At 38.3% G+C, this 12,962-nt stretch overlaps 2 long non-coding RNA genes across 3 annotated transcripts in view; one reads left to right on the top strand and one right to left on the bottom strand.

The window, feature by feature from the left end:
- Positions 1-8,573: 8,573 nt before the first annotated feature.
- On the bottom strand, positions 8,574-10,475 carry LOC139039614 (uncharacterized). Its single transcript, XR_011492948.1, has 3 exons — positions 10,383-10,475; positions 10,210-10,286; positions 8,574-8,945 (listed from the first exon to the last, which is right to left on the bottom strand). It is a non-coding gene; the product is annotated as an uncharacterized lncRNA (long non-coding RNA).
- Positions 10,460-12,962, top strand: part of LOC110133486 (uncharacterized) — a 70,872-nt gene continuing 68,369 nt past the window's right edge. For both annotated transcript variants that reach the window (XR_011492947.1, XR_011492946.1), the window contains exon 1: positions 10,460-10,692. This is a non-coding gene — a long non-coding RNA (uncharacterized lncRNA). The remainder of the gene's footprint in view (positions 10,693-12,962) is intronic.

The following is a 12,962-nucleotide window of genomic DNA, read 5'->3' as shown; positions in this document are numbered from 1 at the left end:
CTTGGCCATCAAAGTTTAAACAGAAGATTTTATATGCCATGGTTATATCAGAAATGCTGATAAGGGGCATTTTATAGCACTGTTTTTAGAATAAATTCATAAACATGGTATCAATTGAGAAATGACTAGTCATAAATCTATTTCTGAGCAGTGGGTGATTAAAAGAAACATATGAAATGAATAGAATTATCCTCATACATCTTTTTTTTTTTGTTTTATAAAAGATCCAAATCCGGTTCCAATCAATGGGAAGACCTTTGAAAAACCTACCTTTGCAAGACTGATTAGAAAATTTTTAAGAATCCCACAAAACAACAACAAAAGTGAAATCTGTTGAATAATATAATTTTTTCTCCAAATTATTTTTCCAAATTCTCTGCCAAAGCAAACACATGGTATGTGTTAGTCAGCTAGGTCTGCATCAATTCATCAGTTGTATGAACGGCACTGATTTTGTTGCCAAACCTATTACACTAAATCCCACTGTTTTTAAAACCTGACTCCAAACATCCTTTTAAGCTTGCAGAACATTCTAAGTGTAGTTTAAATGTAGACTATTTTTAAATTACTTTTTCTTTTTTTAGCAAACTTTGGGAATATTCCTCTTGGATAGATCCCACATTATAAATTCTTTTGGTACCTGCTAACAGAAAGGTATGATATAAACCTTTGTCCTTTTGCCACAAAGTATAGAGAAAGGGAAAAGCTTATTTTCTCTATTTTTGTTAAAGGCTTTATTTAAACATCCCCCAAAGTAATAGGAGCTATTAGAATAGTTTGACAAGAAATGTTATCAGATAGCTGGAATCTAGAATTTTAATATACAAATGTGAATTTTATTCATTCTCCCACAGACTCATGTCACTGAAAAGGTCACTTACTCTATCATAAAATAGAAATTATTCATCATTCTTTGATGATTTTTATAACCTTCACATAAAGAACATTATATTTACTGCTGCCCATGATCTTCAAAAATAAGGCTGATAATTATGATTACCACCTCCTTGTTTCTGAAGAAAAAAGACCTAGAAGAGAATAACTCTTTCCATGATTAAGTATAAATTTTTATTATAGTTATAAAAAAGTAACTAATGGATACAATGTGAATCTGCTACAATTTTCAAAAGGTTTCATTCTCAGTTTATGCCTCATTCTAGTCTTTGATTGTAAATTTTAAGTTGAGTAAGTCTCCAATTCAAGATACCTGAGGTTTATCTACCTAATCTGAATACTGTATGTTAATGTAATATTATATGCCAACATCTCAGTGATTGAAAACTTCAGAAGAAAAAATCCATAAAGCATCACCACCTCATCTCAGATACTTGAATCTGCTCCTATCTACACTTTCTTCCCTCTGCTTAAAATGGATGAACTCTTTGTTCACTCTGCTCTTAGCAAATGCCAGCCTCTTCACTTGCTTTCTAATCTCATTTACTCTCTCCAACCCAAGAACACTGTTTTAGCAATTCTCACTTCTCTCTCCTACATCATCAGCCTTTCTCCCCCTTTTGAATTGCTCCATCAGTGTATAAAAGTTGAAAAAATAAAGATCTCTCACCATCATTACTTATTTCCCTCCTCCCACAAACACTCTTTACACTTCCTTCTCTGTAAAGTAAAACTCCTCAAAATATTCAAGATTTTCTCCCACCACATTAATTAAACTGTTGTTCTTGAGGTCACCAAGGGCCACTTTTCAGTTCTTCTATTACTTTATCCCTCAGCGGCTGTCCATACAACTAGTCACTCCTCTGACTAGAAATATTTCTTTGCTCCCAGGTCACTACAATCCGTTATCCTCTTTTTGGCCATACTTTTCATTCTGCTTTGAAGTTTCCTCTTCAGCTCTCCAACAACCTCTGAATGTTGAAATATCCAAAGGCTCAATTCTTGCATATCTTTTGTGTCCTCACTAATTCCCTTTTGTCCAGTCTCTGATGTAACTCATATTTCCCAACATAGCCTGAACGTCTCCCTAGACCCCAGGCCCAACTATACATCCTATTTCCACATGGATGTCTAAGAGATATTTCAGCTTTCCACATCCAAAACTGAACTCTTTATCTCTAACCTCTATCCACACATGCTCTTCCCATGCTGATTAAGGGCAACTCCACACTTGTATTAATAGCTGTTCAGAGAAAACATTTTACAGAGTTTTATCTCACAACTCACATCATATCCACAGCAAACATCACTAGCTCTACCTTCCAGATATACCTGGAATCGACTGCCTCCCACTATTTCCCACATCAGTCACTATTCTAAGTCCACTGAATTATTGCCAATAGCCTCTTCAGGGGTTTCTCTGCTTCTACCCTTTCTCCCCTTTACACTCTTCTCAACACTGATAAAATATACGTCAGATTACGCACAATTCTCAAAATTCTTCAGAATCCCTTTATCTCAGTTAGAGAAAATCAGAGCAATTGCCGCAGCTACAAGGTCCTGTGTAGCTTGGCTCCCTATGCCTCTGTGATCTTATCTTCTACAATCTCATGCATTTATGGTGCTCTAGTTTCCCTGGTCTCCTTTATGTGCCTTGAGTTTGTTAGGCATTCCCCTACTTCAGGGCCTTCACAATTGCTATTTGCCTTGCTGGAATCCTCATTTGTTATGTAACCCCATGACAAGTTTGCTTTAGCTCCTCCCAGTTTTGACTCATATATTATCTTCCCATAGTGTCCTTCTCTGGACATCCTATTTAAAATTGCAATGTCCCCCTGAACACCCTCTCTTCCCTTCCCTTGGTTTATTGCTCTTTGGCATCATTATAATTTAACATACTGCATAACTGATTTATTTAGTTAGCTTATTTCTGTCTCCCCCTCTTCACTTGCAAGTTCCAAGAAGGCAAGGTTTTTTCGTGTCTTTTATTTATTCTCAGATAAAAAAGAAAGAAGAGTGTTAGTCACTCAGTTGTGTCCAACTTTCTGCGACCCCATGGATTGTAGCCCACCAGGCTCCTCTGTCCACGATATTCTCTAGGCAAGAATACTGGAGTGGGTTGCATGTCCTCCTCCAGGGGACCTTCCTGACTGTATCATAAAGAAGACTTCATTAAGGTTCATTAAAGGATAACCCAGATAAACCTGTCATAGAAAATTGTCTCTTGAGCCTTTAAATTCTATACCAATTCTATACCTCTGGTTGGCCAGTTGTTTGTTTATTTAGGTTTTAAGGTGAATGACCTGGGGCTATCTGTTTCCATCAACCTAACCGTGAATCTAAAGGCAAAGTTGAAATGTCTGTTTTTCTTGCTCTCCTCAGAAGAGATTGCTGTAAATCTACTCTATGATTCTCATTTTGTTCAGCTTACAAATAGCGTATTATGTCTGTAATCTATGTCTTATAATAAAGCACTGCTGAGAAATTAAACAGAAGAAAGTTCATTTGCCATATAAGCTATGAAAATGATTTGCTGGTGGTGACTTTACCCTTCACTTGCAAGTCCTAAGAAGGCAAGGTTTCTTCATGCTTTTGTTTATTCCCACAGAGCTGGTGCCCAGACAGTTGTCTCAAATATTATAGGGGCTCAATAAATATTTGTGAAATAAATACATAAGTAAGGAGTAGAGTCCATGCTGATTAAAAGCACAGATTTCAGTGTCAAGGAGACCTGGATATGAATTCTTATTCTGCCTCTTACTTAAGTAATCCTTGGACAAGTAATTTTTCTTAGCCCCAGATTATTCATTATAAAATAGATATAATGATACTTAGCACTAAACATTTTTCCTATAAACCTGAAAGGAAATAACAAAATTTAAGCAAAATAAAACAAAAAAAAAATGTTATTTAAGAGATGGGAATACTGTCTTACCTGTCTCCTGAGAAACCTGTATGCAGGTCAAGAACCAACAGTTAGAACCAGACATGGAAAAACAGACTGGTTCAAAATTGGGAAAAGGGTACGTCAAGGTTGTGTATTGTTACCTTGTTTATTTAATTTGTATGCAGAGTACATCATGCAAAATGCCAGGCTGGATGAATCTCAAGCTGGAATCAAGACTGCCAGGAGAAATATCAACAACCTCAGATATGCAGATGATACCACTGTAATGGCAGAAAGCAAAGAGGAACTAAAGAGCCTCTTGATGAGGTGAAAGGGGAGAGTGAAAAGGCTCAATTAAGACTCAATATTCAGAAAACTAAGATCAGGGCATCTGGTTCCATCACTTTATGGCAAATAGATGGGGAAAAAGAGGAAACAGTAGTGACAGATTTTATTTTCCAGGGCTCCAAAATCACTGCAGATAGTGGCTTCAGCCATGAAATTAAAAGATGCTTGCTCCTTGGAAGAAAAGCTATGACGAACTTAGCATATTAAAAAAGAGACATCACTTTGCCAACTAAGGTCTGTCTACTTAAAGGTATGGTTTTTCCGGTAGTCACTTACAGATGTGAGAGCTGGACCATAAAGAAGGCTGTGAAAGTGAAAGTATTAATCACTCAGTCATGTCTGACTCTTTGTGACCCCATGAACCATATACCACAAGCATCCTCTGTCCAACGGGTTCTCCAGGCAAGAATACGAGAGTGGGTAATCATTCCCTTCTCTAGGGGATCTTCCCAACCCAGGGTTCCAGCCTGGGTTTCCTGTATTGTAGGCAGATTCTTTACTGTTTGAGCTACCAGGGAAGCACACCGGTAGCTCAGACGGTACCAAGTTGAGCAACGAAGAATTGATCCTTTCAAATTGTGGTGCTGGAGAAGATTCTTGAGAGTCCCTTTGACAGCAAGGAGATCAAGCCAGTCAATCCTAAAGGAAATCAACCCTGAATATTCATTGGAAGGACTGATGCTGAAGCTGAAGCTCCAATACTTTGGCCACCAGATGCAAAGAAGTTACTCACTGGAAAAGACCTTGATGCTGGGAAAGATTGAGAGCAAGAGGAGAAGGGGATGACAGAGGATGAGATGGTTGGATGGCATCATCGACTCAATGGACATGAATCTGAGCAAACTTCCAGAGACAGTGAAGAACAGGGAAGCCTGGCGTTTTGCAGTTCATCGTGTCACAAACAGTCAGACATGGCTTAGTGACTGAACAAACAATGGTAACCATCAATAAAGTAATAAAATAAGACTGTCCAAATACATATGATAAATTGCAATTACTTTAATTGATCATCAAGTTAATTATTTTAATTATTTCAAATTTACTCAAAACATTTTAAGTGCTATTTGATACTCATTAAAAGATGGTTAAGAAAATTATAGTATATTTCTTATTAGTTTTCAATTATAAAATGTAACTTTATAAATAAAATAGTATTTTAGATATACTTTCCATAAATAGTTCCATGTTCAATTTTAAAACGTAATTGTTCAACAAATACATTTCAAAATAATAAAATACATTTAGATGTTAATTATTTTGGTTAGCTCCAAGCTTACAATGAGTTTTATTTTAAAGTTGTCTGATGGCCCTAAGCTGTTGATCTTATGAAATTTCTCCTGCCATTCTATTTATCCACAAGATTTCCCCAACTACCTACCTTCATGTCCAATATTAAAAGATTGCACTTAACAAAACCCAGTATTGGCTATGTTCCCAGATACATAGATTTCTACCAGTCATAAATTTCTCTTGCCTTCTAGTATGACTATCACCACCTCAAGCTCCAGTAAAATTAAATAAAACTCTATTCCTCAAAAACTCTGAGGCCCCTTGATCTAGTCTACTTCTTTTATTAAAGAATAGGAAAACTGATGCACAGACACATCAAATGGTTCAAGTTCACAAAGCTAGTCTATGAAAAAGTTGGATTTTGCCAAATAACTAAGTGTCTGTTTTGTTCAGAGATTTTTTTTTTTTTAACTTTTCTCTGTGGCCTCAATTTGGAGAAGGGAATGGCAACCCACTGCAGTATTCTTGCCTGGAGAAACCCCTGAACAGAGGAGCCTGGAGGGCTACAGTCCACGGGATCACAGAGTTGGACACAACTAAACAACTAATACACACACACACAAGCACATAGTCTCAATTATCTTTTCAGCTTTATTCTAGAGTCAAATATCTTATTTATTATCTTAACACATATATGTATGGTTCTAACAACCATTTTACCGTTGTGGAATATTGTGACTGAAATGTTTCATGTGCCACTGAATATTGTTTTCTGGCTACCTATCTTATAATTTAAGTTACTGGTATAGAAAAAGCCTAGGAAATGTACATACATTTCAGTTATTGACTATTTTCATTAAATTGTAATGTAAAAAAAGTCAGATGTTCAACAATTGGTTGTTTGAATTTTTAATAATTATTTATGGAGTATCTCACATTTGCATCTGCTTTTGAAACTGTCAAATATACTTAGTTTTACAAGATTATTTTATTTCACTAGTAGCTAAGTCCAAAGTGAGGGCAATATAGTCACCCTATTTGGCTGGGTCAGCCATCATCAAAAGACTTTGAACAGTCTTTTTCTACTGCTAGAACTTGGCTGACAACACAGGTTGTGCCTTCTGATAAAAAAGTAATTCACAATTATAAGTATCACATTTCAGATAATCACTTTAACCCCATAATCCAAGTTGTTGGCTCTAAGCAACCTATTTGAGATTACTGTTCTAATACCTATCTCAGTTTACCAACAAATTAACATGCAAAATTTATTTCTGTTAACTGCAACTGCCAAGACTTAAACAGTCACTCAATTAAAAATTCTGTCCTGACCACTCAAGGTCTCTGAAACAATAGAAGATCTTGATATTACTACTTGACTGACCTCCTGATCAGTTTATGGAGAACAACCTGTCTTAATTTGACTCAGAAAAACAAATACTGGAGCATAGCAATTCATTGTGGGTTTAAAGTAGAACAAACCACTAGCAGGATTTTCCATTGAATATATCTTTTAAAATTATTGTCTAAAATGACATATCTGTTCCAGTAAATGGTGTGTCATATAAGGAAATATCATTAATGGCGATCAGAAATGAACTCCTGTACAATGAGACAGTGGTTCTATACCCTAGCTGCACTGTGAGAGGCAACTTTTATACTGAAAAATATTTTAAGAGCTGTAGTTTTTCTTCATCTCCTTTCCTCCACAAGCATAATATGCAGTAAAACTTGGTGAAGGCTGAAATAGGTATCTCAGGCTTTACGTTCCATATCCCTGAGTATACCAGATTATCTTCTAACACCCATTTTGTAATGTTCTGCCTTTCCTGGTTTTTAAATATTACAAAGAAATATGTTTCTACTACTCTTCTTGGAAGATTAATTCTCCTCCAATCTTTAATGCTATATTCAATCCTTAAAATACCCATGTAAATTCTTTCTCACACTGAGAATTTTACTTGTTGAACTTTCTTCTATTACAGTATAATAGGACTTTATATCTTGAAATAAAAATATATATCCTCCACAACGGGGTAGCTACTTAACCTGGTAATATTTTACATATGTGAGTAATGAGATGACTTCAGCTATTCAAAAAGCAATAGCAACTCATTACCACACCCAGTTGAAATTATTTCCTCCTTTATAATAGAAAAGATGAAACAAAATAATCTTTAAAAGTAAAATCACAGGTTTTAAAATGGTAACTGTTTCTGGTGCTGTGTAACATGGAAGGAAATGTGGCCTACTTAGAAATTTCTTAAAAAAAACAGATTCTCAATTATTTTATTAGCTATCATTTTCTGATACTTTTCAATTTTATTTTTTCCTTTGTTCTTATTTTTCATTCATTTTCCACTATCTGGCACCAGACTTAACGAACACACTTCTGTGCTCTAGAATTGACTCAGTACATTGTACGCATGCAAATCTTAAAGTTGAGATATTTTATATCAGGACAAAATCCAGTAATATATAGAGGTGTACCTCTGTGTGTGTGTGTGTGTGTGTGTGTGTGTGTGTGTGTGTGTGTGTAAACCCCTTATTTTATCTAAAACTTAGAAAATCACAGTTCTATTTCCAAGGTAAAGTGCTAGTAATAAATTCGATAAGGTACACTATCTTTTAAATTGATCCTGTAATACTGTATGATATCACTTATATGTGGAATCTACATATAGATACAAATACAACAGACAAGCGAATGTCGCAAAAAAGCAGCAGACTCACTTATATATTCAAATACAACAAACTAGTGAAAATAATTAAAAAAAAAGAAGCAGAGTCACAGATATAGAGAACAACTAGTGGTTACCAGTGGGGAGAGGGAAGAGGAAAGGGGCAATATAGGGGTAACGGATTAAGTTATACAAACTACTAGGTATAAAGTAAGCTACAAGGATATATTGTACAACATAGGGAATATAGTCAATATTTTATAATAACTATAAATGGAGTATAACCTTTAAAAATTGTGATTCACTATAGTGTACACCTATAACATATAATATTGCACAGCAACATATTTTAAAATTTTAATCACACTAAAAAACTGATCCTGTAAGACAGTATCTAATTTATATCTGGAAGTATTAATTGGAAAATAAGCATAAGCATTATTACACTATAATATTGCTTTTATGATTTATATAAAGTAAATGCAACTATGTTTATTATGAAACTATTTTGACAATATCAATTCCTGGGAAAACAGAGGTGAATTTTTTTCGCTAAAGTGCTTTATTTGCTACAAAAACCTGCTGTGTTAGAACTCAACAAAGCAAGATGTTGGTCAAAAAGAAAGGCTTTTCAAATGACATATTTTGACCTTGAGATCAACGAGAAACAACTCAGAAGTAAGAGGCACAATAGAAGCGGCTATGAATCAAGAGTAAGACTTAACCACTGATTATTGCTTCATTCAACAAGCATATGTTTTTCACTCATATCACAGTCCAAATGGGTTTTTCCAACTGCAACTGACTTTCCCTGGTGATTCGGTATCAGGCTTCTCCATCTTGTGATCTTCCAGCACCTCCTCTGGGCCCTCTACATTCAGGCAGCCAGTGAGTGAGCAGCAAAACTGAAGAAAAACATCCAAGACGGTCTATGATCAGGCTCAGTACACATCACTCCCACCACATTCTTTTGGCCAGAACCAAGAAGATGGCCTGACCTAACTGCAATAGGGATCAGGAAATCTTGCCTGCGGGTGCCCATGAAAAGGAAATGGAGTTGGTGAGCATTAAGATTTGAATCCTGTCCCCCAAAAAGCTTACGCTAGTTCCCTAACATATATAATCTGTAGTATCTTAGAACGTTGTATTTGGAAAGAAGGTATTTACAGAAGTAATCAAGTCCAAATGAGGTCATTAGCATGAACCCTAATCCAATCTGACTGGTGTTCTTATAGATAGGGCAAAATTTGAACACAGAGATAGACATGGACACAGGAGAACATCACAGGAAGAGAGAGAGGGAAAAAACAGCTAGCCACAAGCCAAGAAATGCCAGAGGCAACTAGAAGCCAGGAAAGATCCGTAAGAGATCGTTCCCTAGTACCTTAAAAGGGAGAATAGCCCTGCTGAAACTTGATTTTAGGCTTTCTGCCTCCAAAACTATGAGACAATACATTTCTATTGCTGTGAATCACCCAGTTTGTGGTTGTTACTGTAGCCCTAACAAACTAACACAATGAGCATCTTGCTGCTCCGTAAATAGAGGCAAGGTTATTCAGAAAAACTCTTCCAAAGAAATCAACCAGCAAAAATTCTGGATAAAATATTTGTGCATGTTGCTAAATTGCTTCAGACATGTCCAACTCCATGCAACCCCACAGACTCCAGCCTGCCAGGGTCCTCTGCCATGGGATTCTCCAAGCAAGAATACTGGAGTGGGATGCTGTGTGCTCCTCCAGGGAATTTTCTCAACCCAGGGATCGAACTCACATAAACCTACTTAAAAGCATCAAAGAACTGACAAAGTAAAAGAAGGCTAGTCCAAGACAGATTGGTAGCCAAGATGGTAGAAAAGGATGACCAGGAAAAAGGATAGCAAAATTATAGCTACTTACAGAGCAACTATTGATAAGGAAACCCTGATGCCTAGCAGGAAAATATCTTCTACAAGTGAAAATAGAAGAAAGTACAAGTAGGCAGGTAGGAGGGGCAGAGATGTGGTATATTCAAGAACCATACCAAGGGATGGTGACCCATAACTAGAGGATAATTACAATTAAGGAGGTTCTTCTAGAGAAGTGAGAGGTCAGCACCCCACATTGAGCTCCCAATCCCCAGCCTGCACCAGGAAGGCCAGCCCCCAGAACGCTTGATTTTGAAGGTGCTTACTTTGGGGAGAGCCAGAAGGTTGCAGGAAATAGACTCCACTCTTGCAGGGTACATGGAAAATCTCACCGGCTCTGGACCTAGATGGGAAGCAGTACCATGAAAGTTGTCTGGGTCAGACCCACCTGTCGGTCTAAGAGAATCTCCTGGAGATGCCGGAGGCAATTGGAGCTCACCCTGGGGACAGCGCAGGCAATAACCGTTTTGGAGATCGCCTGGTACCACAAACATGAGGCGAGGGCCAGCGGCCATTTTGGAGCCGCCCTCCCTTGAAGCGTATTAGGCCGGGAAGCTGGCCCCGCCTACCAGCCCGCCGGCACCGGAACTGGGATCCTCTCGCGGTATCGCTGACCCGACAGGCCACCGGCATGAGGAGCCCCTGAGCACCCGGCCACCTGGGAACACGGCCTGCACAGGAGAGAGCCTGGGACCCGGCTCCTCCGTCCAGTGCAGCGGAACTAAACTGAGGACGCCAGAAGCCATCCGGTAGGTGTCCGCAGGACGACCCCAATTCCAGAAACCCGAAGAACTGCTGTGGGAGACCTTGGGACCTTACTCTGCCCACCGAGGGGCCAGCACCAGCTCAGTGACCCCTGGGCCTGGCTTTGCCCACCTGGGACTCTCTTCAGGCGTCCGCCTCACTCACCAGCTTATGTCAGCGGCCCGAGGATCACCCAGCCCTGACCCCACTCACCACTAAGGAGCCCACAGCCCCAGGACCATGGCAGCTCTGCAGCCTGCAAGGGCTGGGTCCTGGGCTCTCTGGCTCCAGAGTCCTTGGGGTCCTGGGTCCCGTGCCTGTCACTGACTGGAATATGAGGTCGGGGGTCCTGGGCCCTCTGATAGACAGGTTCGTATCGGGGGTGCCTATGGGCTCAGGAGTCTTTAAGCAGCCCACCTGCTGGTTGATGGGGGCGGTGTCCCCACCCAGTAGATGCCTGACCGGCGTCCCAGTCCTGGAGCCTCCAGGCTGTGCATTGGGATGAGGCTGTGTCTTTGTGCTCAGAGGTAAGAGACCTTCCTGATCTGCAGTCTCCTTTCAAATGACTGTTTCTGACCTGGGTCTCACATCAGGGAAGGTTTTGTGTGTGCCCTCTGAGAATGGACTCTATTTCCCCCAGTCTTCTGGGACCCCAGAAGGTAAGTGCTGCTGGCCTTCATGGTCATGTTCTGGGGGCTGATCGTCTTGGTGCAGGAACCCCGGGCTGGGGCACTCATTGTGAGAGTCAGAACCCTCATGCCTTTGGGAGAATCTCTGTAATTGTAATTATCTCCTGTTTGTGGGTCACCCACCTGGGGTTATGGAACTTAACTGTTCTCTCCCTCCTACCCATCTCCCTGCGGTTCCTTCTTTATATCTTGATTTTTCATCCATGATTGTTCTGTAAATAGTTGTAAACTTGATGTGACCATGAAAAGAGATGAGCTCTTGGTCTTTCATACAGGTCAAAACAGGGTTTTAAGCTCTGCTGAGTACACAAAACATCACAGGCAGAATTTTGCCTTTAGTACTAAAAAACAAACTCCAGAACATAGTGAAGGACAGGAAGCCTGGTGTGCTACAGTCTACGGGGTCAAAAAGAGTCAGACACGACTTAGCGACTGAACAGCAACAGAAAAACAAGTTAACTATAGAAAGTCATTCAGTCTCAATTTTTTCTCATTTAATAAGTCAAGTTTTTAATGTTAATTTTTATCTAGTTTCTCCAGAATGCTTTAGGAAATACAAAGATGCATACAGAAGGGTTCCTGCCTTCAGAGACCTAACCAAACAGTTAAGGAGACTAAAAGTTCTGAAACAGAGAATAATAAAATACAGCATAACAAAAGAGCAAATTAAGTTCAGTTAGTAAGATTTAAGTAGGGATGCCATATTCATACTTAAGTAAATCTATTTTATTAAACATTTTTCTCCTAAGAAATGAATATATCTGAACCCTGTCTATATGATGATGGAAAGTGTCTTTCAATTCTTGTATTCTAGATTCTGTAGTTAGTGTTATATTTCTTCACAAGTATATAAATATCACTGAATGACTTCAGGCCTGTTGAATTTTTATTTCCCCCTTCCAAATCAGAGTAAAAAGAGAAAAAAAAATAAATATTTTATTGCTATAAGGACTCTATTCAGTGTAATAAATTATATTCTGCATCTAGCTTTCTGAATTCTATTTTCTAAACTCTTGGATCCTCAAGCCATATTAGAAAGGATGCAGGATTTAAACAAACATGAATAAAAATAAGCTCATTTCAAGTAGAGAATCTATAGAGTAATGAATTTTAATTTTTTTTATTTGCAAGTGAGAGATGAAAGAATTAAACTCTCCAGTTTTCAAAGGAATGTAAGACCACAGAATAAGAATAAGATGGACCTTCAATATTTGGGCAGGTGTCGAAAAATATGACCCTGGATAGGAAAACTGTTTGAAATCTAACAGGTGTCTGTGAGAGTGCTTTCACACACACTTATTTCCTGTGCATTATTGAAACTGATTCATTATGAACAACCTCAATAGCTAAGTACTCTAAAAAGTTTAAAACTGCTGAATAAGAGAAAGAGAATTAGCTCTCTGATCCCAAAAGCATTCATCTTCTGCTCCACTCCAAGCAGCATACTTTGACAAGTCTATATACTCTGTGAGCTAAAGCACATGAAAGATTTTGAAAATGGAAATAATTAAAGAAACCCAAAATATGTTCTTATTAAATTATTTGAGGGTAAACATTCCTAGAGATCTTATTTCTCTCACAATACG

Source organism: Odocoileus virginianus, chromosome 19 (assembly GCF_023699985.2).
Source record: "Odocoileus virginianus isolate 20LAN1187 ecotype Illinois chromosome 19, Ovbor_1.2, whole genome shotgun sequence".
NCBI lineage: Eukaryota > Metazoa > Chordata > Mammalia > Artiodactyla > Cervidae > Odocoileus > Odocoileus virginianus.
This window is presented reverse-complemented; position numbering and strand designations above follow the sequence as displayed.